Source organism: Myodes glareolus, chromosome 3 (assembly GCF_982192425.1).
Source record: "Myodes glareolus chromosome 3, mMyoGla1.1, whole genome shotgun sequence".
In the NCBI taxonomy this organism is placed as follows: Eukaryota; Metazoa; Chordata; class Mammalia; order Rodentia; family Cricetidae; genus Myodes; species Myodes glareolus.
Window position 1 is genome coordinate 126208776 of NC_142028.1, and position 25435 is coordinate 126234210.

The 25435-nt window shown below is 37.5% G+C and overlaps 1 pseudogene; it reads right to left on the reverse strand.

Annotated features, from left to right (window-relative positions):
• Positions 1 to 18286: 18286 nt before the first annotated feature.
• Positions 18287 to 20466, reverse strand: LOC125416343 (asparagine--tRNA ligase, cytoplasmic-like; annotated as a pseudogene).
• Positions 20467 to 25435: the final 4969 nt, after the last annotated feature.

The following is a 25435-nucleotide window of genomic DNA, read 5'->3' on the forward strand; positions in this document are numbered from 1 at the left end:
AACTTATTTGAAAGAAGAGAAACTGAATTGAGAATGCAGAAGATGGAGTTCTCTGATCCTCAAAAACATTCTAGGAAAGCGTTTTTTACCCCAAGGTCAGCAATCAGATACTGATATTCCTGTGATCCAAGGGAGCACACAGCAACGCTGTAGTGTTGTTGGTTAACAGACATGAAAGATGCAGGAGCTGGCATCATGGAATTGGGCTCCATGGTATGTATGGCAGTGGAGGCCAGACAATGTATGCAGGTCATTTCAAAACGACCCTAAAAGCCCATTATGTGAAGTTGCCAAGGCAATGTCTAAGTTATAAAAGAGATGCCAGGCCCTCAGAGAGGACACAACCATGGAAGTTGACTGAGGAAAGCTACATGCCTAGAGTAGACTCCAGAGAACAATCGTAGAGGAATGGAGTTGCCTAACCCTTTTGGAACCTAGATGATTATATCATAAGTACCAGGAGGTGGGAGTGAAGAGTAGGGTTGAGGTTCTCCTGATATATTTCTGTTTTGCTTTGGTTTTGCTGTGGTTATTTCCATCTTTCCTTGCAGTGTCTTCATTCCTCCATTTTAGTATAGGAAATTTACTCTTTGACATTATATTACATGTTTTACTGTATAGGAGTTAAAAGTTAAGAGATGGCCTTACATCTCAGATGAGATTTAGACTTCAGACTTTTAAGCAGCTAGAATTGTTAAAGACTATGAGAACTTTTGAAATTAGACCAATTACATTTTTTTTTCATTCTGAGATGGTTGTGAAGTTTAAATTTGTGGCTTTAAAGTGATGACTTGGCAGCACTAAAGTGGACATCATAGTCAAACACTGGGGTAGAGCGACAAAGAAGGAATTCTTTAAAAAAAGAGGTAGAAAATGGCCAATAAAGAGTTTCAAAATATATTCATTACACAGACTGAGCAAGTTTTATCCATGTCTTTAGGAATACACACACACCACCACCACATGACAACCACCACCACTGCTAATAGCAACAGATAATGAAAAAGACCAAGAATTTTAGAAAGAGCAAGTATAATCATTCCAGATGGTTTAGAGGAAAAGGGAGAAGTAAGAATGTAAAATTATTAATTATATTAATAATATTTAATAATTAATTTAATTGCATTAAAGTAATGTAAAAGGAGGAAATAATGTAAAAACAGCTTTTAAAATGAATTTAACTGCAGTAGCTGTCAGGGAATGCAAATCAGAATTACTTTGAGATTCCATCTGACTCCATTCAGAATGTCCATCAGCAAGAAGTGAAATGGTAAAACACACTGGTGTAGATGTGTGAAAGAGTAAGTTTTATTCATAGTTAATTTAAGTACCAACTGATACAGCTCCTATCAGAATCTGCATGGAGATTACTCATGATGGTAGAAATAGAAGTATCATATGACCCAGATAATCCTTTCCTTAGCACATACTCAGAAAATTTTACATCTTACCAAGATACTTGCTCATCATTGTTTATTGCCAGTCTATTTGCAATGGCTAGGAAATTGAATTAGTGTAAATGTCCACCAAATGATGAATGTATAATGAAAATATGGTGCATGTAAGAAATGAAGTTTTATTTAGCTATAAAGAAAAAATAAAGTTACAGTGAAATAGGTAGAAATGGAAAAAATTGCACTAGATGAGATACCCTTAAACAGAAAAACAAGTGTGTTTAAATTGGAGTTCTTGAAGAAGGCAGAAATCAAGAGAAACGCTATTAGGAGGGAATGTCTTCTGGAATGTTGGATAATAAGTCATAGATAATAAGAAAATTAACTGGGGAACACGATGCATGGAGATATTAAAGTAGGGAGAGGGTTGAGGGATAGGAGCCACAGAGGGAGGGCAAAAAGAGGAGTGTGAAAAATTTTCCATATGGAAAGCTATAATATTGCAACCAAACTTAAAAAGTGAGATACCCTGAACTCTGCTTGGCTGGTTAAAGATGCCTCTTTTACACTATGGTTTAATAATGTAAAACCCCAGTGCAAAGTGTGGGATAACGCCTTATGAATTGCTGATGATGGAGACCACAGAGATACACAGAACACCCAGACTAGCTGGTAAAAAGCCTATTGCTGACAGTAGTACATATTTTGATTGCAAGATATAATGACATCCAGTTGGTAAAATCTGGGAGTTTCTTTCCTACCAGTTAGCTTTCCCAGTATAAGAATATGCTATTCTGGCCACTAATGGAGAAAAGGTATCAATTATCTTATCCAGATAAGTACTACCAATGATGATACCAACTTGTCAGACAAGATGTACCCACTTGTATGACAGGAACACAATTGTTATGGAAGATCTTACTGAATCTAAACCCAGTCCACAGGAGGGAATCTATACTTTATCCGTAACTGGCTCGAAAGCCCATGTGAGGACACAATAACTCTGGTGGAACTTTAAGTTATTTATTATTTAGCTAAGTTACTAGATGTCAAATCTCCTTCTAAATATAACGTCTATACTCACATATTAGTTCTACTCTTAACCTTAACCAGAGAAACTTCCCTTACCAATGAATTGCAAAGAAGACAGAGTTGTAAAAGCTCTAAAAGTAAGTAATGATTGAGTATTCCCCCTCAAACAAGTCATTTTTGCCATCCTGTCCAAGGTCCAGTGAACACTGAGGACGTGGGCCAGGGAAGGCAGTAATAACTGGAATAGGAAAGGTGAGTATGAAATGCCATCTTTTTGGCAAGAGATGTTGATTACAAGCAAAAAAAATAGAAGAGTAGATGTTTGCACTGGGCCTGTCAACAGCTAGACAGGATGAATGAGGGATTCAGGAGTTGTACCTGTCACTGTTGAACTACTTTCTACAGATAGATTTTGAAAAGTGGGTAGCATTGTCTTCAATTTTGTATCCATTGGTGATCCCTCTAATCTCCAGTAGACAGCACTAATCCAACAGTTATACACATGCTTCTAATTAAATGGGTCCCACACAAATAAGCACTGAGGAGTAGAGGTGAACAGAGATGGGGTGAAAATAAGAAAGGGTGGGATGAAGGGAGTACCAGAATATACTATATATACATTAAATTGTTGCAGAGTTATGAGGCAGGGAAAGAATTTACAATCCAGTATTATTTTTAAAAAAGGAAAGTGATGGGTTTGGTTGTTAAATTGACAACTTGTAGAGTTATGATGGTTGCTGTTGTCAACAGAATCTAAAATAACCTAGAAGACAAGCCACTGGACATGAATGTGAAGGGTTTGCTTGATTCGGTTACTCTGTGAGCACCCCATGAGGTACTATGTATAGGTAAATTGAATTGGAAATCTATCACGAAAGTAAGAGGAACCATTCCAAGGTATTGGTTCGAGACTTTATGAAATAAAGAAAGTTTGCTGAGCACAAGCATTCATTGTTCTGTGCTTCCTGGTGGTGGATTCGATGGAATCAGTTGTGTCAAACTCCTGGTACCTTGATCCCCTTGCCATAATCATAATAAACAAGACCCTTAAACTACAAGCCAAAATAAATCCTTGTTTTCTTAGGTTGCTTTTGTCAGACTGTGTGTTTCTTTCAGCAACAGTAGCTAAGACAAATAATATTCATAGATACTGCTCAAGTTATCAAAATTTTCATAAAACTTCATCTTTCTCTCTCTCTGAGATTATTTCGTGTAATGTTACTGCAAATATAGTTTGGAAAATCCAATGGAGTCAAGGAAGCAGTTTTATAAAATTCTCTATGAGCATTTTATTGCTATTAATAGTAAGAAATGTTCCATCATAATGATACACTACCATTTGTTTACCTTAATATCCATTAAAGGGCACCTTGATTGGTTTTGATTTTCAGCTATTATAAACAGTGAACATTCATAGACAGATTTTTATGAGAAAATACCTTTCACTTGTCCCAAGGTACACCTGCTGAGTCATATGATAATCACATATTTAGTCTAGAGAAGCAACTGCAAACTATTTTCCATGGTGACTATGACATTTTAGATTTTTACCACTGTGTATACGAATGATTATTTTCCTCAAGCACCACTAGAATTGGTTTTTACTATATATATTATTTTTGATTATTGGTACAATGCATAGGATTGTCAAATAATTTCATTTATACATTCAATGAACACTTAGTGAGCATAATACATGAATTTAGCCATAAAGAAAAAATACAATCTGGTTTGTGAAATATATTTTATAAGCAATATCATATATATATATATATATGTGTGTGTGTGTGTATATATATATAATAGAATCTATGATTAGAGGCATTTCTAATGAACTATAAGGACAGCAGTTAAGTGGGGGAAAGAGAAGGAGTCATGTGGAGTGGTATTTAGAGTTTAGGAAGGACTGCCCATGGTGGAGACTTTCAAGAAGACCGGCCTTAAGGCTATCTGAAGAAAGCACACTGAGGTAAGTGTAAACTTGCACTAGAATGCTTTAGTGAGTTTGAGAGACTTCCAGATACTCAGCAGTCTAAAGTGAGATCATGAAGTATGGAAAGGAGCCACTGATCATATAGGACTACATGAATTTAAGTAAATAATTGGGTTATTCTGACAACTTTACTAAAGTTTCCCTAATCAATAAGAAGAATCTGGAAAATATCAGGCTATAATAGACAAGAGACAAATAGAATCAAATAGAATCAAAGTGTCATTGTGGTTAAAGAATAAACTTCAGGTCAGAGGGGTGAACAATCATTTGCCCCAGAGAGCATGTACTGATTGCTATCTGCTCCTATGTCAGTTTTCAGCTTAAGACAAAGAATTCAAGTAAGAGATTGTTTTCTCTGACAACTGCAAGCTAAAAGAACACCCCCCTCTCTAAGTTCTCCTTTCCTCTATCGTCTATCAGCTACGATGAACCATGAACAATCTATGTAAACAAAAATTCCTGGACCGCTCAATGTATCAGCAATGTGCATGCCACTTGTGATAGTAAGTGGGGTGAAGATTAAGCAGATGTTACACTGTTATACTTTTGTACATGAATTGCAGTTCATCATTATATTAACGTTTACTGACAGGTAAAATTGTATGTTTCTGTGGTGTGGAGCACAGTTCTTTGACAGATAGATACCCATAGGTACACGTTTGCAATGGCTAAGATGAGTTGGTTAGTGCATGTGTTACCTCATATGCTTGTCTTATTTCTTTGGCAAAACACTTAAAATCTATTATTGTTAATTTTAGGTATACAACATATTATCAAATATATTGCATTTCTCACTACTTCAAGCTCACTGGAAAGTTGCAAGCATGAAATAAAGAATTCTCTCACCCTTTCATTTAGTATATTCTTTATTTATTTCTGCTGTAACAAAGTATCTATAACTAGATGACTTACACAGTTCTGACATGTCAAAAATGTAAACATAAATCTGAAATCAAGGAGAAGGAAAGATATAAGTAGGGCTCATTCTTTCTAAGTGCTATGAGGGAGGGAGGCTAGCTCGTGGCCTCTGTCCTTGGTTTGTAAACCATAGCTTTCCATGAATTTCTTCACATTCTTTCTCCCCTTTTCAAGACCCTATGTCCACATTTTCTCTTCTTATGAGGATGGAGGGTATAATGCAATAAGTCTGATTCCAATAGCCTCACTTTATTTAGAGCCTCTGAGAAGGCCCCAACCACAAATAAGATCACACTTGGAGTCACGGGAATTTAGGATTTCAACTCATGATGCTACTTGGAACACATGGTTCCTCTTCACTCCTCATTATTGCCATTCATCATTTAGCCATTTGAGAATAGTAATGATATGATGTCATCATGACTCCATAACTCTCCAGTGTGTATTTCTCCCCAGTCAAAGATCTTCTCTTGTATTACTTACCATATGGATCTCCAAAGCAGATATCAGCTTAAGGTAACACCAACATCTTCTTGTGTGCCCCCTGCAAATTTCACACACTGCCTTAACAGGACGTCATTTGCTATTCCTACTACAAGGATCTCAAGTGTGTGTGTATGTGTGTGTGTGTGTGTGTGTGTGTGTTGTTTTTGTTTTTGGTCTCCATTTGAGTTCAAAATATTCTTTCTTGGGCTTTTGGATTTTTCACATTTTTAAATACATTATTTATTATCATTTTAAATGTATATGTGTATGTATGTCACAAGCATTCATCTATGGAGGCCAGCAAAAGGCATCAGATCCTATAGAGTAGCAGTTTCGGGTCACTGTGAGCTACCTGGGAACAGAAACTGGGTCCTCTGGAAGAACAGAAAGCACTCAATCCCTCAGCCATCTTAGTAACCCTTTGACAATTTTTAAGAATATGATGCATACATTTCTATAGTACAACTTTCAGTCAGAGTCTATCTTCCTGTGAGAAGACATGGGTCAGGTCTTCCTGATCGAAAACAGAGTTTGGACTGTGCTTTTCTAAGAAACCTGATCAACAACAAATGGTATTGACCAGTGCCCATACTGTTCCTGTCTACCTTGATTACCTGATCATATTGCTAATTAGCAGATTTCTACATTGTAACTAATGACCTTGGGCAACAGAATAAATGATCCCAGGTTACCTGGGGCCTTGGTTTTTCAGCATTCCACCTAATGCCATACCATCCATTCATGACTTCTGTTTCTGTCAACCACAGCTCTATAATGACTGAGAATTTGTACTTTGGTATCTTGTTTCCTCTACATTTACTGACATATGAGAAATTTTCCTTTACTTCCATTATTGTTAGAGTTGCTTTCTTGTTTGTTTAGATCAGTATGGAGCTAATTCTGATGGATTTAATGGGCTGTTATATGTTTTTATTGATATCTATTTATATTTTAGAATGATTTTGATGCTTGGTAACCTGAATAAGCATCGAATTGCTCTTCCTTCCCCATATCTTTCAAAATACTCACTATTTCTCTTCTAGTATTTCCTTACCAAGGGTCTCCCTCTCCTTTAAAAAAATCCTTTCATGTGGTGTATATGTACACATATATGCAGGTGCCTATATAGAGGCTAGAGGATGGTATCAGCTATCTTGCTCCATGGGTTTCCAAATTACCTTTTGAGTAAAGATCTTTTACTGAAGTCAGAGTCTGTTGTTTGTGCTAGGTTGTATGGCCAGAAAGTCTCCATCCTGTCAGAATTAGGGTAGCATATTCCTTCTACCACACCCAGCCTGGGTGCTGGGGATCAAAGTGCAAGTCACTGTGCTTGCACAGAAAGCACTGTCTCCACTTAGCCTTCCCCTGAGGCTCCTGTAGTTCCATACATTTCTATAGGGATATCTATAGGAATATATTTAGAATCCAAAACTGTGTACATGCTTAATGATGTTTCATTGATATTGTTCTGTCATTTGAACATAAACTGCAAATGGACAAAGATAAGATATATATGTATTAGCAAATGTATGTATTTGAATCTACAAACACCACTTAAATAGGCTACTAGCATAACATACATGTATCAATTTACAGCCCATTCATATATGTTTGTAAATGTATTCATTTGATCTTATTGTTACAGCTATGTCTATGCAACAGTGTTAATCATCATGTCTAGAAGCATTTGAAAAATAGACATTTGAGAGAGCATGTGAGGGATCATCTTAATGAGGTTAATTGATGTGGTAATACTCGCCCCATATGTGAGCAGCACCATTTCATGGAGGTGGGCCCTGACCTGAGATACCATTGTGTTCACAGTTTCAATTGTGAAAGAGAAGCCTTAATTACAATGGAGACACCAACATATTGGAGATTCCAGAGTCATAGGGTGCATGCTAAAGGGTGGCTTTTGGTGTGGAGGGAAGCTGGCCCAGGAGAGATTGTGTATGATATATTGTGATGTAGGCAACAGAAAAAGAGAGATGGGGCTAGTCAGGCCCTTTTGAAGCAGTGATTATTCTTTGTGAGCATCAAATGCTGCATTTGGAACTGCAAGATTTGACGTTTTTTTTTTTTCAGCTGTATCTTGAATTTACCATTCCCTATGAGGTTTTTATTCTTCCTATTTTTGGAATAAGAATGTTTACTTGGTGTTATTATATGTTGGAAATATATAACTTGATTTTATTTTATATGAATCCACACTAAAGAAGCTTTGAACTTTTAAAATACTGGAATTATAAATGGCCATATAAATGGTCATGAAGACTCATAAAGTTGGCCTGTATTTTACATGATGAGAAGACCATGAGACTTTGTAGATCAGTAGTAGAAGACTCCAGCATAAATGGGATGTGTTTGGCTGTAAAGTAGATGAGGAGCAGAGCTTGGAAAGTCAGTGTTAATTGTCAACCTGGCAAAATCTAACACTTCTTGGCAGATGGTCCTTGGATCACGTCTGTGAGGGATTTTCTTAAAGGAGTTGAGGAGGAAAGAATTACCCTGAATTTAGGTAACAATGTTTCATGATCTGGGCCTTAGATTGAATAAGAATGAGAAAGGAAGCTGAGCAGCAATTATCCTGTACAGTTGCCGATTTTCTGCAGATTTACTGTGATTCTGACTGCCTCAAGCTCCTTCTTCTGTTCTATCTACTGCAGTGATTAACTGTAATCTTGAACTTTGAGTAACCCTGACCTGTGAGCTGAATTAGGGCCATGTCCCTCATTAAGTTGGTTTGTGGGAACATTTCTACCACAGCAACAAAAAAGAAACTAAGACAATCCATTCTCTTGAATCTAAGTAAACTTGTGACTCACAGCCAATCTATAAAATGTGTGGCAATGACAGTGCATGATTATAGGGTCCAAGTTAAAACACGCAAGGCAGCTTCCATCTTGCTCACTCAGAGTCAGAGGAATCTTAGGATAGACATGCAAGAAGATCAACTGCCCTGAAGACTCTAGATGACTCCAGCACACTGCTCCAGTGCCTCATTCCTATCCATCCCATCTTCTCAGCTGAGGCAAAGACATCATCAAGCAGGGTCAGTCTGTGCCTGCTGTGCTCACCTAGATCCCTGATTTACAGGACACATGCAACTAGATTTTAGATGATTTACCATATAGCAATAAAATACTAGGCCAACTCCCCATTCCAATTCAACACTTCAGTGAACTTTCTAGAGTTCCTTCTTTTTTATGTTTGTAAATCATTTTTCCAACAGCAACAAAACTGTTTCTCATATATCCAAAATATTTACTCATTTGCTCAACCATTCGACTTATTTGCTTAAAGAAGTGACTTCCTAGCCACAAGGCTTCCTCTTCTAGAACTTTTTAGTTTCTTGTTTGCTAAGTGTTCCACTCCCTCCTTTCAGATACACTCCACAGGCATCAACATTTCTGGTTCAGTTGAGTGCATCAGTGTCCATATATTCTTCACATACCAACTTCTATCTCCTTTGCATGTTCATGAATAGCAAAGAATACAAAAAAGTGAGTTACAAGGGAGGAAGAAAATATAAGTGTTGCTATTTTGTTATAGCTACAATATATTCTGAAGCCAAAATTGGACCACAGTTGGCAAATCATAGGTATACAGATATTATCAGTCTTCTTGGATCCAGTAAAGAGCATTGAACCAAACTTATCTCAAGTAGTTTTGCTACGTATTTTCCAACTTGGATCCTCCACCCTTAGACCATAATCCTTGCTCGAATGAAAATTGAATCTTGTCCCATGAGAGCTGCTTTTCAGAACCTTTGGGATCTTTCCATATTTTCAAGTTGTTTCTAACAGGAAAAAGAAGTACTAGGTGAGCTTAGCATCCTTCTTGGGCAACCTTCCCAAGTAAGGACTAAAGATTACACAATAGTGACTGGGAATGAGCTTTAGTGGAATTCTTCTTATTACACACAAGTTTATCCTGTTTTTACAAACTTAAGAGCATCTCCTGAAATGCACACACACTCCAAAAAGACAAGTGTTGTTTACCAAATTTGTTGTCTTTCTTATTAATGCAATAGAACTGCATTTTGTTCCTGGTTTCTATTTAGGATTCCTGTAGAATTACTCAAATCACTTCCTGCTTATGGCTTTAGGTTTCAGTTTGGGTAGTATTTCTTACTTTTTGAAATTGGTATCTTCAAATTATGGAAGATTTGCTAGACTTTCTAGTGAGCTTATGTACAAAGGAAAGGTCTTTGTTTAAATCATTTTTGTCACTGTGCTCTTCGAATTATTAATGTTTAGTTTGTGTTTGTGTGTATTCCTGGTAGATGTCAATTCTAGAGTATTTGGATTCTACTCCCATCTTTACTAAGGCTAAGATTTCAAGGCTTGTCTTTCTTTTTATTTTATTTTGATCTCTCTCTCTCTCTCTCTCTCTCTCTCTCTCTCTCTCTCTCTCTCCCTCTTTCTGTATGTATGTGAGTGGATGAGTGTGCATGTGCACACATACATGTGTGTGTGCATAACTTGTGTGTATGTGACTACTGAGAACAGGTTAAGATGATAGATTCTTTGTAGCTAAAGTTATGGATAGTTGTGAAATGCCAACAGGGGTGCTGAGAACCAAATCCAGGCCCTCTGGAGCTACAGCAGACATTCTTAATCACTGAACCATTCCTCTTGCCCTGGAGGCTTCTTTTTCTATAGAACTGCCCCAAGATCGAAGCTTACCATATGTGTGGTAAGAGACTGAAACACTTTGGATACTTTTAGTATAAATTCCAATTTAAACTGCCTGGTGAAATTTTCAAAACTATAGACAATTAGTCTTTTGTCTTTAAACCTAATCGATCAAAATATACACAGCTGAATCTCATTCATTTGCTGTGTCCAAAATCTTTAATGCCGTTTGCAAAGCAGCCACCCCATTCTAGATGGCCCACAGAATGGTCTTAAGCAACCTAGTATATTAGTTACTTCTAAGCATACTGGAAAAATAAAACAGATCTAACCAAAGTAACTTAAGGAAGCAATGGTTTATTTTAGTTTATAATCTGAGGCAAAATCTTAAGATGGTGGGAAAGGCATGGCTAAGAAGGGTGAGGCTACTGACCACAATGCCTCTACAGTCAGGAAAACAGACATTTCAATACCAGTGTTTAGTGAGAACAGCCAGGAAAACAGACATTTCAATACCCATGTTTAGTGAGATTTGTCTTTTTTACACACTTTACTCCAAAGAACGATGTGATGTTACCTGCTTTGAAAATGGGTTTTCTTCCCTCAGTTAATCTAATCCAGATAATCTTTTTCAGCCATTCTCATACCTTTGATGATTGTAAGACCTGTCATATTTATAATCAATAATAATCATTATGCATGGTAACAAACTGCTGTGCTTTGGGTGATAGACGGACTTAGGTTACTGTGTCAGCCTTTCATACACTTAGCTATGGGATCTCAGGCAATGTTGTCCACCTTCAAACCCTTTTGGTAAACAGCATATGCTTTGTAGATAACCTCAAAGTTAACTAAGACTCTCCTAGACAAGATGAGAGTGTGTAGTACATGTACATATACCCACAGACACACACCCAGAATTTCTTGGGATATAATATGCTGATATTGGGCTCAGGACTCACTACACTGCTTTAGGCATTATTTCTCCTTAAATTTATATGACAGTGACAGGGAAATTGTTCAGTCCATCCTAGAACCTATGGTCTAGACTGCAAATGTGAGAGGCTCCTCTGAAAGGCTGACAGGCATGTGCTGTCATAAGGCTTTCTGCTGCTCAGATTTGTCTCTTTTACTTTTCTCTCACCCTCTCTATCTTCCAAGTGCTCTGCACCCAAATATGAGGACACTGAAGCTGTCTGCGTGTTTTAATGTCAGACATGCATATCCAAAGGCTCTTGTCTGGCAGGTTGCACTGCTGTGGGATAATGTTTTTGTACACTGTAAAGAGTTCCCACTCACTTTAGTTGAATAAAACACTGATTGGCCAGGAATCAGATAGGAAGTCTAGGTGGGGCAATCAGACAAAGAGAATTCTGGGAAGACAAAAGACAGAGTATTAGTCAACAGCCAGATGCTGAGTAAAGAAGATGAAAATGTCTTGCTGAGAAAGGGAACCAAGACACATGACTAAACATAGATAAGAATTATGGGTTAATGAAAGATGTAAGAGTTAGTTAATAATAAGCCTGAGCTAATAGGTCAAACAGCTTGTAATTAATATAAACCTCTGTGTGTTTCCTTGGGATTGAGCAGCTGGGGGACTTGGTAGGATAGAAACTTCCATCTATATTCCACCTTCCTTTGAACAGTCATAGTGAAAGAATAGCAAATAGACCATCTTGGTTCATTATCTGACTTTGTTTTTGTCTCTGCTAAACATGTAAAGTACTCAGCATCACCTACCTGACATCTGTGGCTCTTAGATCATGTGTGAGGCAGGTCTATATAGATGTAGCCCAGGAACTCTTTGCTTCTGAACTTAATGTTTGTTATTTTGCCTCTTCAAAAACAGTCCTGTTTCTTTGTTAGTGGACTAGTCCGTTTCCACCATGATCAATACAGACAGTTGAGTATGAAAGAAAATACACATCAAGAAGAATAGTGAAGGATGCGTAGATCTGCTCTGTAACCTGAAGCAGCCTAAGAAGCTTCCCTGATTTTTAGGGACATCAACACTGGTAAAATGAGATTCATAATTCCAATGTGTATAACAATTTCATGCTGTTAGTATGAAGTAGAGTTGGGGATAATAAATATATGTTTATATAAAGTTTTAATTAACTGAAGAAAAAGAAGGAGAAAGTTAGAAAGACTCATCTGGGTGCATGGATACCAGCTTGTGTTAGAGATTGTTTGCCTTAGTTGAGATTACTATTACTGTGATGAAACACCATGACCTAAAACAGCTTGGGGAGGAGAGGATTCATTTTGTTTATACCTCTATATCACAGTTCATCCAATGAAATAATGGCTTGCACTTAAGCAGGGAAAGAACTCGGAGGCACGAACTGACACAAAGGCCGTGGATAGGTGTCCCTTTCTGGCTTGTTCCTCATGACTTGCTCAGCCTACACTTTATGGAAACCAGGACCACCAGCAATGATGGCACCATCCACAATGGGGTGAGCCCTCCTTTAAACACTAATCAATGAAATGCCTTGCTAACTTGTTTATAGTTTGATCTCATGGAAGCAATGCCTCAATTGACATTTTCTCCTCTCAGATGATTGTTGTTTGTGTCATGTCAACATAAAACTAGACATTACTTTTCTAATAGTCTATACAATTCATCTGGATTTGAAGCTATCATTATGAAAGGGATACTATTGAATGTAACCCAGCCCTATCATTGTAAGCTTCATCTGGCAATAAGAGGTGACCCTGTTAAGGTTCTTTATCCCTCAATATTAGGAGTCCTCTTGGGATTACCTTCATTAGTTCTGGGAAGTTTCTACTTCATTAGGTTTCCACACCAACTTCCAAATGCCCCACAGCTCCAGTAATGTCTCTGCATTTTTTCTTTCTCTGCTGCATGTCTCTCCCCTCCTGATCTCATTCCCACTCCCATTACATCCACTTCCAGGTTGCTCATTAAATCTATTCTCTTTTCCTCTTCCAGGGAGTCTACATGAGAGGACCTCATCAAATCTTTCCCCTCAGAACTCAGAGAATCCAACAGAAAAGGAGGCAGAAAGATTGTAAGAGTCAGAGGGATGGAGTGCACCAGGAGAACAAGACTCTGTGTCAACTAAGTAAGATGCATACAAGCTTACAGAAATGGAAGGTGTAATTACAGAGTCTTCATCACTCTACACCTGCCCTCTGCATATATGGTAGACTTTAGCATAGAATTTTTATGGGACTCATGTTTGCAAAAACAAATGGGTCTTCACATGCAGAGGGGAATCCCACATCAGTGTCCAACATCAACATGATAGTTTTTGCTCCTTCTTATTATAATTTTATTTTGTCATGTTTGGTTGTTGTCTCCTGGAAGTCTGTTCTTTTCTAATGACAGATTTAAAGGGAGTGAGTCTGGGGGGTAAAGAAGAGGAGGTAAAGAGGAACTGGGAGGAATAAAATGAGGCCAAACCATAATCAGGGTATATTGTATGAGAAAATAATCTATTTTCAATAAAAGCAAATACAAACAAAAAGAATGTCAAAGAGCTTCAATGAGGTCATTGGGTGGTTCCAGGGAGGAATAACTCAGGTTTACCATTGATAAGGTAAAGATGGGTGTCACAGGGATGCAGGAAGGTAGGGTATCCTCACTGCAAACCAGGCTCATCTACATATGCGGGAGTTACCTGGATCCTTACTATTTTAGCATAAGATATGTATATCTGAAAGGAATTTTGTCTGTCAGCTGGACTGCAGAGTGAGAGCTTCTCCCACTCATATTCCTCTACTTCCTGTCTTTCTCCTCCTCCTAAACACAGTCAGAGACTAACATCTGAAATTCAAATATTTAAACTCTAACACAAAAATCACGATTGCCAGCAGTCATTTAACAGTAATATGGTATCCTTCTGTACAATATTTTAAATGTCCTTTTTTTCAGAAAAGGAAATGGAGGCTTCTTGAGATTAAATACTTGAATTAGTATTTAAATTCAGGGCACATTGTTATAAAACCTTACATTGTGCTATTTTCTTCACCTTTTCTTATAAAAAAAAAGTAACATCAAATTCTACCCAGACTTGTTGTATCATCTCTCTATATATGTGAATCTAATAATGAACTAATTGTGATTCAATAATAATAGTTATCTTGAGGGGTAAAATCAATTGAACTATGTCTGCATCTTTATTTGGCTCATCCTTTTACAAAAACAGGTAATTAAAACAAGAAAAAGATAATTCAACATTTCCTCTATCTTAATGGCTAATTTCAATAGTATTAATTTTGAAAATTCATTAAGAAATTAAAGGACAATTAGTACCTTGAATGAGTACAGATGATTCACCCATTTGAGTCTTTAGGATTCAAGGAGACAGATATGAATATCTGTGGCATTTTCTGCATAAATGATTCTTAACTTAAATTCATACCTGCTAGCCTGTGCTACAACTTCCCATTTGTAAATCCATTTTTAAAAAAGAAATGGAGAGGAAATAATTGTCAGAAAACATGGAAAAATATATATCAAGGGGACTGTAATCAAAGATACAACTGTCATTTTTATGTTATTTTATAGTCTGTAAAATACCTGCTTATTGGGTCATTCCCTTCTTATAACAATCTTATGAGGAATATCTTATTATCAACATTTTTGAATGACAGAATTTAGACTCAAAGAGACACAGAGGGGTGTTCAAAATAAAAACTCAATAAGAGACCATGCCAAGATTTACACTGGAATCTTCTGACTTTAAATTCAGTGATTTTGCTTCTTTAGAAGGAAACAGATAAACAAACCTGTTTTAAAGGTCTTAGCTATAACTTATGGGATTTTTAGTAGTCTAATCAATAGTAAAAGTGAATCAGTAACTAGTAGTTGAATCATCCTTTTGTTTGTGATTTCTTTATTTAGTTCCCATGGTGTGACAAGCAACAGGGTAAGCAGTGACATGGAATTCATAGACCAGCAACTAGGTAAGTACAAGTTCTACCCCATTCCAGATCTGTTAAAAGATGCAAAGGTTGATGTATAGATCGACATTCCCACTTTTCTTATCAGTAAACTCCAAGCTATACAACGCAGCCCTCAGATGCAGTGGAGACTCTCCTTCTTCCTCTTGCTGTCTCTATTTATTGGCCTCACATCGGCATCTTTCAACAGACACAGCCAACAGCTAAACTACAACTTCCATGAGGAGCTCTTTCTTTTCCTTTCTTTAGATTTTTTTCTTTGGGGGGTATTGCAAGGGTATGAGGATGATGTGAGGGGAGGGGCAAATGAGTATGATCTGTAACATGAAGGGCTGGCTTGTTGGGGTATCTGTCCTGCCCAGTACCCCACAGCCGACAAGCCCCAAAGAAAATCACACACAGGACTCCATAAGATTATAAACTGATTGGCCCATTAGCTCAAGCTTCTTGTTAATTCTTGTAGTTTATATTAACTCATTATTCTGATCTATGACAGCCATATGGCTTGGTACCTTTTTCAGCTGTCAGCTCACATGTTGCTTCTTCGGTGATCTTGGCAGGAATGACAGAGGAAGCTTCCTGCTTCCCAGAATTCTCCTGTTCTCATTGCATCACCTCTACTTCCTGTCTGGTTTTCCTGCCTAGACTTCCTGCCTGGCCAATCAGCGTTTTATTAAAATACATGATTGACAGACTACAGATAATTCTCCCGCACAAATGATCGAGATGCATGATGTGAAATCTACAAAGAATCAATAAAATGCTAAGAAAGATAGCTACTTTAAGCACAAATTTTCTGTTTTATATGCCATATCATAAATTTTCTTAATGTCAGTTACATGGAAATTATCACTTTGAAGAGAACCTTGACAATGACAGTTCTTATAAAGGAAACATTAAACTGAGACTTGCTTACAGTTTCAAAGGTTCACTCCATTATTATCATGATGGGGTGCATGGTGGTATGTAGGCAGATGTGGTGCTGGAGCTGAGAGTCCTTACATCTGGATTCAGAAGCAACAGGAAGTCAATGGAGGGACTGACCAGTTTACTGAGCATCAGAAACCTCAAAACTCTCTCCCACAGCGACACTTTCTCCGACAAGGCCATACACACTCTAACAAAGCTACATCTTGTAATAGTACCACTCCTTTTGGGAGTCACATTTTCTTTCAAACCATCATAAGTACTATTTTAAAAATAGTACTAAATGTAGGCTAATATAAATGCACCTTTTCAAGAATGCAATGGAATTTAAGAAACTTGCGACTTTACTGTTTTTTCTCAATAGGAAAGTGTTCTTTGCAGGAGGTTTCATGAACTTTTTTGAAAACATATAACTCAAACATATAAAGTACCAAGTTCATGATGGTATAGAAATGGTTTATGGATATCATGCAAGTTGAAATTTGGGATATCTGGGGACCACTAGAAAGGAATCTGTGGGAACTGAAGGAGGCTTTCCAGAAAAGACAACCTTTGATTTAAGACAGAAGATAAATGAGAATTAATCAAAGTAGCTGGATTGTTGTTTGTGGTACATGTTTGTGCATGTATGTATGTACTCATCAGATTTGTTGTATAGAGAGTGACAAGGGAAGATGGTATTTCTGAAAACAATACATTTGGAATAACTGCAGTATATTAAGTAGAGATGGAGAGCAAAGAAAAACACTGGAGCATGAAGACATAAATGTAAGAGATACATCTTTGACACTAAAATCTGAATGAATCATGCAGAGACATGATGGGACCTGGTAGCTTCTATCTGGCTACTATCAGTGCAAGGAACTTATTGACTTATAGTAGATTATGTCATATTGAGGACAAATGGATGGATTTTTAGTAGCATTAAGTATAGGAATCCAAAAGACTTATGTGCGGATTAATATTGACCATGACAAGACAAGTGTTTAGAATTATTTCATTAATATTTTTGACTTGGAAGACTGAAAAAACATTTAATTTCAAGGAAGAATGTGTATAGTATGGTAGGGCAAGTAGAGGGTAAATTAATAATAGCTGTAAATTTGAGCTACTTATTGATCACCAAAGTTGAAATTCTATGTGAGAATTTGAAAGCATGAGATCTTCTAGACTAGGAATAGGTCTGGGATGACATTATAGCTATAAATTAACCTATGGCAGTGATAAGATCTCACAAGGGGGTGACCATTGAGACATGCCTGAGATGAATCTCTGTCTTTCATTTAACACCGAGAAGACAATGGAAGAGAAGCCTCCATGGGTGTTCAGAAAGAGTCCTTAGATAAACAAAAGAAAAGTAAACCAAATGAATTTTTGTGAACCAAAATGAATAGAATATTTTACAAATAAAACAAAAGTTATTTTAATGTAAGATTATTGAAGATATTGAGAGATCTTCATTGGGGTGGAGGTAGAAATCTAACTGAAAAGGTTTGAGGAGTACCTGGAAAGGGGTATACTAACATGTTGCTGGAGATGAGATTTTCCAAAGGCCTGGTTGAAAAAGAGAAATAATGCATAAATAAAAAAGAAGAGGATGGAAGAAGAAGGATAGAACAATCATTCTAACTAAAGTTAACCTAGGCAAGCATATTCAAACTCTAGACATACATACAGTAGAGAGAAAGGAATAGTAAAAGTTACAGACAAAGAGTGACTATGAATGGAGAGACTGTAGTATATAAATATAAATAACCAATCATATATGGATTATTTAATACAGTGATTAGGATAGTAAAGAAATTCTGGAAGGCTATAAAAGGGAAGAAAACACGTAAAGACAGAAAAAAGCTACTACACCCAACAGACAACCAAGGGATGGTTTTGGATTTTTGTTCTTTTGCAGAAGCAGTCTTATCTTTTCATGAACATTTTCCCTTCCTCCATGCTTCAGGGTCACTTGGTTATGGCCTGTGGCATTGGATGATTCGAGAGCACAAGCACACCTCTCAGATGTGATATCTCTTCAGAATTCAACTAAGGAATCTTTCTAGGCCCAAGCCATAGCCTCCATGTGGACATGTACCATATTTTCTCTGATATGTACATCAGTAATAAGGAGCGGGATCAATCCCTTCCCTTTTATAGCCTTCCAGAATTTCTTTACTATCCTAAGAGCACGTTGAGAAGCCAACAATTTAACCAACATTGGGCATCAACACATCAACAGATTCAGTGAGTTGAATATGCTCAGGACATTGCTGCATATAGAAAGACTTGATCTCCACTGGAAATATCTTAGGAGCTTCAGGAATATCGTCCCCAAATTCATAGAGCATTGTGTCTTCTCTCTTTACATTGGGTTCCCTCAGCCACGCAATAGCATCTCAATAGTTCATTCGTCTGAAAGGCCGTTTAGGAGGTTTAAAGTTCGGGTTGAGGTCATACACTATGCTTACCACTGGTGACCTGAAGACTCTGTCTACCACATCGCACACTAGGTCCTCCAAACGGTTCAGGAGGCGCTCAACGGTCAGGAAGGAGCATTGGGCGTCCACATGCGTGAATTCAGCCAGGTTCTTTAGTGTTCTGGAATGTTCGGCCCTGTAGGACTGGGTGATACAGAAAACATCGCCCAGGGCTGGAAGGCAGGTCTCCAGGTATAAATACGAGGTCTGGGTCAAAGATGCTTCCTCCCCCAAATTGTCAAGCTTGAAGAGAGCAGCCCCACCTTCCACCTGCGTTTGCAGCAGTGTAGGGGTAGCAACTTCAAAGGAGACCCTGTCGAAGAAGTGATCCCTAAGGCACCTGGTGATCATGGACCGTGCTTTCAAGATTTTGGACATGTTCTTTCCTCGGATCATCATGTGTCAGTTGTTGAACTGGTCATCTCCATCAGACTCCTCATTGATCAGGTTAACAGCCCCTCCAACTGGGGCCAGCCCCACCGGTTCCCAAAAGTCACAGCTCAGCTCGTGGCCTCCCGGAGCCTACTTGCCCTTTGGAGTTCGGTTTAGTGTTGCATATACTGCCACACTGCTCTCAGTGGACACGACTACTCCTTTGTAATACTGGCACAAGTCGTCTGACAAACACACTGCAGATAGCCTGTACTGTCTCGCAACACCAGAAACATCAAATTCTTTCCTTGCCTACACAACCTGTGGACTCAGTCAAACACCTTCACTTTTTGGCCTCTATATTATTCTAGTGCACAAATCTATACACAGACCAGCTCTGTCAGGCTTGGGTCGTTTTTAATGATAATTTTATTTGCTTCCTCAAGATTCTTTTCTTTGTCAGTTATGTTTTGTCTTTTTCTTCTTTCAATAATCATTCTTTTTTAATTTTTTTATTAAAAATTTTCACCTTCTCCCCTCCTCCCACTTCCCTCCCATCCCCTCCCCCACTCTCCCTCCCCCTCCTTCTCCAGGCCAAAGAGCAGTCAGGGTTTCCTACCCTATGGGAAGTCCAAGGTCCTCCCCAATCCCCCCAGGTTTAGGAAGGTGAGCATCAAAACAGACAAGGCTCCCACAAAGTCCATCCATGCAGTAGAATCAAAGCCCAGTGCCATTGTCCTTGGCTTCTCAGTCAGCCTCCACTGTCAGCCACATTCACAGAGTCCAGTTTGATGACATGCTCCATCAATTTCAGTCCAGCTGGCTTTGGTGAGCTCCCTTTAGATCAATTCCACCGTCTCAGTGGGTGAACGCACCCCTCGCGGTCCTGACTTCTTTGCTCATGTTCTCCCTCCTTCTGCTCCTCATTAGGACCTTGGGAGCTCAGTCCAGTTTTCCAAAGTGGGTCTCTATCTCTATCTCCATCCATCACCAGATAAAGATTCCGTCTGGATTGAAACTCCTCAGAACTCTCGAGAGCCATTCTTCATCTGTGCTCGGTGCCACATCTTTTTAATGTTCTTCATCTGTGACTTAAAAATGACAACCCACCTTTAATTTTCCTTTTGTGAATCCACACAAATGGTGGGAAACGGCTCTTTTCCAACTGTCACCAACGCCTTTAGGCCTGTTTTAAATGGCTTCTCCTTGGTTCTATCTCCTGTTGCATCATTTCCTTCTTGATCAGAGACATACGGCTCTGTGAGTACCGTCCCTGCCGTCACCCTGATCACCTCCAAAGACATCGACTCTGCACCACTGCCACCTGGCCACTGATGACACACAAGCTAAATTTCAAGCCAGGTTATAAATATTTGAAAAAAATAGTGCTATGTTTCTGTATTCTTGGATAAAGGATATGGACTAATGTTCTTCAAGTGAGGTGGCAGAGGGAAGGTAGAAATGTTGGTATCATTGTGAATGAAAAAGAAGGTAAATTAAAATTTCTTTGTGAATTAGAATACTAAACTTAAACTACAGTCATGATTTTGGAAAGGCAGCCCACAACAAAACTCTGACAAATGGACATGCCATAGAAGGTAGAATGTCTGGATTTGAATGAATATATATATATATATATACATATACCTCTCTCTCTCTCTCTCTATATATATATATATATATATATATCTATATATATATATATATATATATAGAGAGAGAGAGAGAGAGAGAGAGAGAAAGAGAGAAATTTCACCAGTCTTCATTCTGTGGCCTGTATAATATAGACAACTTTATCTATATTGCAGAATTGCATAGATGCTAGCAGAAAATCTTTATCATTTCTATTACACTTTTTTCTTTTGACAAATATTTAGGGTATATATATAAGTCCAAGTTTTTAAAACATGTAGTTTCTCAAAATACTGGAGTTATTTACATTTTCTGTATTATCAGAAGAAGTATCTCTATTACCTCTCAGCATTTTCTTCAGTGGTATTAATTCTGTATGATATCAGTTACCAAGACAGAAGTTTAGAAACATTTTGGATGCTGAAATATGTGTCTGTGCGTGCACGTGCGCCCGCGCGCACACACACACACAAGCATAATGAATTTCTCTATTATACAGTTTCTAATTGTTTTTAACTCACTCTTGTACATTATGAATTTTCACAGGATACTTACATGTGGTAGTAGTTAAGATCTGAGGATGAAGATTCTCTCCTTGGGGAAAAACAGTCTTTGTACCATAGAAAGTTTAGTAAATAGTCCTTTCAGACAGTTCTAGACGAGGGGTTCAAGATCCGAGTACACAGCAGCATGCTGTTTCCTTCCTAATGCTGAGACTTGAGATGCTCTGATGGGAAACATTAGCTTTATATGTGTTATATTCCTCTTCATGCCTATGTGGAAGCCTTTAGTGCTGTGCTGAACCTAATTTGAATTACTTTATAAGAAATCATTACTACATTTTGAAGAATTTTGTGAGACAGTTGTATCATTTTGGTTCCTTGATAAAGACAGTTGGGAATATTCACACCACAGAAATAGGCAAACATGTAAATGCAAAGTTTCTAGTTTAAAGAAGTGGTTTTTGAACATTTTTCAGTGTGCTGGAAAAAATTAGTTGGTACAGCGATTATATTAAGGCGAATTTGCCATACATTCTGCACTCAAAGGGCTTATTATCAGATAAAAATGATGAAAAATAAGGTCAAACAATACTAACCTTGATAGCAAATGATTCTCAGTAATCACAATGCATTTTCCATTCATTAAATACTTATTAATACATATCAGGCATTATTATGGCCTGTTAATAATTGCTAACCAATTTTTTTAAAAAAAATGGTGGTACTTTATAATAGAAAAGGAAACAGGCATGGGTATGAGGGATCAAAATTATATAAAGAAAATTGTGTGTGTGTGTGTGTGTGTGTGTGTTAAAGCTGCACAGACAGATTTCTATCTCAGTTGTTCAAATGTGAAACCCAATCATAACCACATTGATTGATTATTTCTCCCATGGGTTATGACCTCTTAGCTTAGGTCATAGAAACTTCTTTTTGCAGCAGGTGACTGGAGAAATGGAGACTCACAGCTGGTTGGTGCACTAAGAATAAATGACTGATGATTGCTTCACTTTAAACGGAATATGTACATTAAACCATCCAAGGCCCTGAGAACACCATGGGAGAGAAGCCAGTATGGAGGACTGAATTGGAGGGTGAAAAGGAAAGCCGTGAAATTCTGTCTTCTAGATGCAACGTAGACATCACAACCATGAGCACACAGTAAATATTCTCCATGTATGAGACGGCATATATACACAAAACAAGGACACGGTGGTAGAAGTGGGACTATTTGGACAGATAAGGGATGGTAATTGAGGTTTGAATGTGACTATTCTTCTTCAGATAGGTGTATTTTTCAAAAATAATTATAATAATTATAATTTCAAAAATAATGAATAAACAAAGATGGTTGAATAAGATAGCATAGGTATTCTGATGTATCAGTATTATCATACAGCTGAGAAAAATGCCAGCTTTTCTACAAGTATTGTATTTGTTCTCACAATAAGTAGGCATAGCTTATTCTACCTGCACTCCTGATTCAGGCACAAAAGAGCGAGTTGACATGAACTGCGCCATTAGAAGCCCAAACTCCAATTGTCCTTCTCTCTGGCCTGGAGCCAGATCCCTGCTTCAGTCCGTGTCATTTTTCTCTGAGGTATGCATAAAGTGGAGGTCACTTGTGTCACATCTGTTCCTGCTTTGTGAGTTCACTGGGGGAGGAATCACTGACTTTATTTTCCAAAGGAGACCCTTCTCAGAACTGCCAGATGCAGGGTGGCCAGGAGAGAGACCTACACACATCCTTAAAAGCAAGTCTTTCAGCTTTTGCATTCATAAAGCAAACCTTGGCCTATGTGCTCAGACTCTAATGACTCCCTTCGATCCCTGTTTGGTTTAGAATTTCAGAAATGTCACAGTGCTGCATTCCTTCTCTGCAGAAGAAATCAAACCTGTGCATCTATATTACACAAACCTGTGTATCGATATTACACAACCACATGCAGAATCTTCACAGACAGATTCTGTCCCTTGGAACAGCTTCCACCTTTAAAATAACCTTGCATTTTTCTTTTGAGACTAATGAAAAAGGCTTTCTCCTGGACGAGCCTTCGTTTGAAATCAATTGCAATCAGGAGTTAATTATTTCTAGGATTCCTTCATAACATCTTATACATCCCCTCTTTAAAAACATTTATGGGATGCATGAATAAAGTAACATGCAATTCAATATGGCTCAAAATTTCATATTTGAAAGAACATTTTTAGAAAAATTAAAGTCAGTTTCTAGAGCAAGATATATACTAGTTTCTGAAATGGGACATCCTGGATATTATTTTCTTTATCATGATTTCTTTTCTCTGATAATAAATGAGTAATGGTTTTACTAGTAAACAGGTAAAAAAATAAACCTAGAGTTCTATAGAATGGTAATCTTCCTTGGATTAGTGAATGGCTAAGTTATGAAGTGTGATCTATGTTTTCAGAATGTCTACTTTAAAAACCATATGAATAATTGGTTACAAGACCCCAAAAAGAGAGATACCAAGAAAAAAAATGGTTTTCTGACTAGTTTTATGTCATCTTATCACAAGCAGGAGCTATCTGAAAAGAATACAACCTCAATTGATAAAATGCCTACATAAGATCTGACTGTAGGACATCTTCTTAATTAGCAATAGGTGGGAGAGGGCCCAGCCTGTTGTGGGTGGGAACACCCCTACCTAATGGTCCTGAGTTTATAAGGAAGCAAGTAAGTCCCGAGAGCAAGCCAATAAACAGCACTCCTCCATGACCACTGCATCAACTCCTGACTTCCAAGTTTCTGCCCTATTGAGTTCTTGTCCTGACTTCTTTTGATGATCAACTGTGATAAGGAGGTGTAAGTCAAATAAACTCTTTCCTTTCTAAGTTTTTTTGCTCATGATATTTCATTTTGGCAACATTAACCCCCAACTAAGATAGATGGGGGAACAGCATCACTTGCATCCATTATCAGATTAATAGTAGCGGAAAGAAACCATCCTTGTAGTCTTTCTGACTCCTATTTAACAGGTTCTTAGCTCAGAACTTACTGTGGAGTGTGTACATCGCTTCCTTATTGTCTTGGGTAGTTAATTTGCCATGTGTGTATTCGCGGCAGCACACTCGTGTAGAGAAGACAAAGTTGTCCACTGTCCACCTCAATCATTTCTCCACCTTATTTTTTAAGTCAGGGTTTCTCACCAAACTTGAAGCATTAACTGGATAAACTGGCTGACAGATAAGTTCTAGGAATTCTCCTGTCTCTGATCTTCCCCTTACTTTGGGAATATAGACATAAGCTGGATGCTTAGCTTCTACATGCATGTTGCAGATTCAAGTTCAGGTTCCCATGCTTGTAGAGCAAGCACTTTGCTGCTTGAGTCTTCTCTCTAGCTACATCAACTTACTTTTTAATGTATTTATATTTTTTAAACTATATACCAGAAGTTCCTTTTGGGCAGGAAATGGGCTTTGCCATAGTGCCCATCTTCCTGTTTAGTCTAGAATTTCTTATTTACTAAACAATACATGATTTTGTGCTATCTGTGTTTCCTCTGTCTCTATGTTTGTCTTTCCTTCCATTTTTTACCCTTTTGAAATCTATCCTGGCCACCATTGATGACTTGACATATTGGTTATGATCAAGTTTTTATTCTCTGTTTAATTGTTGAGACAATTTTCCATTGTAGTCAGTAAATCTGACCTTTTACTTCCAAACCTAGAACCATTTCTGTAGTATTAAGAACAAAACATTAAATGACATGAGTGTCACCTTTCTTACTGTAAAATTAAATATTATATATTCAAAAGGCTTAGAATAATTCTGGAATGTAGTAATCAGGGAATAAATTTTATTTTTCTTTTTTCACAAATTTTCATAACTCATACTGCCTTAGTTAAGTCCAACTATCTCTCAACACCTTATGTTTAGTTTCTTTAATCCCTACTTCTTTGTGAGGAAAAAATAAATTAGAAAAAAATAATTTCATTTTTAAAAGAGATATTCCTGGTTAAAAAGTATGACATTTTCATGTTTCAGCACCTACTATGACAGTTGATTAAAATATTGTACATGTCTTCATTTCCCGGACCAGTTCCTTTATTATGTTTATGTCTTGAAGCAATTAATTTGAAAACAAGTTAATATTCACTATATGATATTCTACTTACT